Source organism: Hyposmocoma kahamanoa, unplaced genomic scaffold (assembly GCF_003589595.1).
Source record: "Hyposmocoma kahamanoa isolate Upper Pololo Valley unplaced genomic scaffold, ASM358959v1 63, whole genome shotgun sequence".
NCBI classification, from domain to species: Eukaryota; Metazoa; Arthropoda; class Insecta; order Lepidoptera; family Cosmopterigidae; genus Hyposmocoma; species Hyposmocoma kahamanoa.
The window spans coordinates 16,920,586-16,923,561 of record NW_020653851.1 but is presented as its reverse complement, the minus strand read 5'-3'; the positions used below and the strand labels follow the sequence as shown (position 1 = coordinate 16,923,561).

The following is a 2,976-nucleotide window of genomic DNA, read 5'->3' as shown; positions in this document are numbered from 1 at the left end:
TTTTTAAGAGTTTTCAATTACCACATTATGTTTTTCTGCGTAATTATTATTTGTTACTAACACTTCAATTATGAGCACATATCAGAAAATATTATTATGCTTTCCAAACAATAGCGTCACATTCAGTGAACGATTATCTCCTAAGAGATCTTATGGTTCGGGTAAGGAAAAGTCGATGCCTTAACTTCTGAGAACCTTCCTACGCATTCAACAGAAAAATGTCAAGGAATTCCAAATTTATGGTTGAAATTTGTATAAATTAGTATACGTTAAATATGAAATTGGCTTGAAAGGTTTCTAAAAACTTCATTCACTAATAACGCAATAAGGAAGTTATACTAAAATTAATTTTATGGTTAACAGGTTAGGGGCTAAATTTGTTTAGCACTTTTTCTTTTCTTTACTCAGTGCCAAATGGTCGATGGTCACGGTCAGGGGTCAGGTATCTTTGGCTACCGACTGTATGCATTTGCTTTAAAAGGTAGGTACAACAAAAAAAAAGGTACAACAGTCGCCTTTAATAAGTCTACACGTAGCGATATCACAATTACAAGATATCTCTAAAAGTTTGTTCAATGATTATAATATATGGGTATTAATGTAAGGTATTATTATAGTACCTTTAAATGTTTACCAAAATCGATTATAATTTGTGTAAAAATATTTCCTAGACAAATCGAATATTTCTCAATGCAAGCGACTGCACCATTAAATGTTTTTATTTTTATATTTCGTGATTAGGAATAGAAATAAAATTATACACTGACTTTTTACACATTAAAATAATATGTTTAATATCAATGTAACTGCATTCATTAAATTTAATTTTCGAACTCGTCAGGTGTTTACGTTAATTAGCATACTGGTTTTAATACGTAATGTTTATTTTATAAATTTGATGATAAACTTGATAGTTAAAAATAAATACGTTTTTACGTGTTGATCAGAGAGCGGTTGCGGGTCGGGTACGGACCACGGCGGGTCTAGTTCCATGTATTTATATGGACGACAACACACCGAGTGCGGGCGCCCGACACGAGCCCGATTCTCGGGGTCTACTCTCGATCTCCGTCCGACATCCGTCCGAAACAATTACTGCCAAATAAGCAATACTTGACCAAATGAAAAGACGCGTCATGCGAATGAAGCTTCATACTTGATACTTGTCTTTTAATTTTGTCGAATATTACTTATTTGACAGTAATTGTTTCGGACGGATGTCGGACGGACATCGAGAGTAGACCCCCACACTCGCTCTCTGTCTCGAGACAGCCATCGAGAGCTTTACAATCTGACGATCTCGGTAGAAAACTAACTTTTCTATATTTTCTTTTATAACATCAAGTGACAGGACAAACAGGTCGTGTGATGGTAAACGACACGCCTCTCCATATCAGTTATAGTGCTACTCCCAGCTTTAAATCGCAAAGATCTGAGGGGCACTGCCACTGCGCCCGTCACCCGGAGACATAAGTTGACAAATCCCATGTGCCTGTAATTTCACCAGCACCCTTACCCTTCAAAACCGAAACATAGTAATGCGGACATTACTGCTTGGAGGCAGAAATAGGTAAGGTGGCAGCACTTCCCTGGACGAACTCCTTGACTAGGAGCTCTACTGCTACTAAAAATAAAGATTAACCATCGAGAGGTTTCCTGACGATCTCCGTGGTCGAGTCGCTTGCACACCGGTATTCATAGTGTCGCCATCTCTGAGGTCTCGGATTCGATGCCCGGCCAAGTCAATGCAGAAAACTAACTTTACTATATTGTCTTGGGTCTGGGTGTTTGCGGTCGTTGTTTCCGATTTCTATAACAGAAGTGCTTTGATTATTTACTTTGGGATCGGAGCAACGTATGTCATGTTGTCTAACATTTATTTATTTTATTTATAAATACTGTGGAACACTACTAAAGATGGTGTCAAATTTTTTTGTTAAAAATTTTACCTTACGTCATTTGTATTACTACGTAATATTTTACCGTTTCAATAATGTTTTGTCGTAATAAATAGTTATTAGTTAGTTAATTAAAAATATTTTTTCTTTTCAGACGCGTATACTTACGGTGTTGGAGCTGGTTATACCGGTTACAATAGAAGGTACTTGTACTAAATAGAAAAATGTGATATATCTCAGAAAAAATAAAATGTTATCAATTTTAAGTTTGGTTTTTTAATTGATCTTTGATGTACATCTAAAACATAATTATATTTACATAGATTACGCTCCATAACCAGGATATATTTTTTGAAAACTGCTTCATTTTAGAAGGAAGTTTATATATAACATTCTAAGGCCCTATGTACATTTGATGTACATAATATGTGAAGTGATTCAGACACAGGCAATATTATTCCTATGATCATTTAAATTTAGATAATAATGAAAATACCGCATTCAAATTTGGTGCTATTATATTTTACATAACCATAGGGTATCAATGAAAATAATTCGATTTTCATACAAATTGAGGACATACTTGGGCCTGAAGCATATAATTGTATGAGGCTTAAAAGTAGTAGTATGGTACATGAAAAACTTCGCGAACAACATGCTTCTATACCCTCAACAGTTTCCAAGCCTTTGTGTTATCGTCCATCATTAAAAAAAATATAAAAATTAAAAAATCTACCAAAACTGCTGCAGACACCGCGTATCACTGTGATACGAGACGAATTAATATATTGCTTAGGCACTAGCTAGCAGTGAGTAGCTGAGACAGCAGATCTATATGGGACACAATACTTCATGAAATTGGGGCTCTACCTTCACTCTCAAATGATTATCGACGCTCAACGAGAGTAGCGCGCTCAGCTTTCTTGGCATCCACTTTAGCACCTCTTTTCCTCGACCAGTGAATGTGAAATTTGAAACCAGAAGAATAATTCCATAGGTCGTGATGAAGCCCAAATCGTACCGTTGGTAAAAAAAAACACCACCGCACGTGATAATGCTTCAACAGTGCATTTATCGC

At 35.8% G+C, this 2,976-nt stretch overlaps 1 long non-coding RNA gene across 1 annotated transcript in view; it reads left to right on the top strand.

Moving 5' to 3' along the window:
* The window catches only part of LOC113230504, a 5,088-nt gene extending 2,929 nt beyond the window's left edge, over window positions 1-2,159 (top strand). Inside the window, exon 3 of the long non-coding RNA XR_003310499.1 lies at window positions 2,053-2,159. This is a non-coding gene — a long non-coding RNA (uncharacterized LOC113230504). The remainder of the gene's footprint in view (window positions 1-2,052) is intronic.
* Window positions 2,160-2,976: the final 817 nt, after the last annotated feature.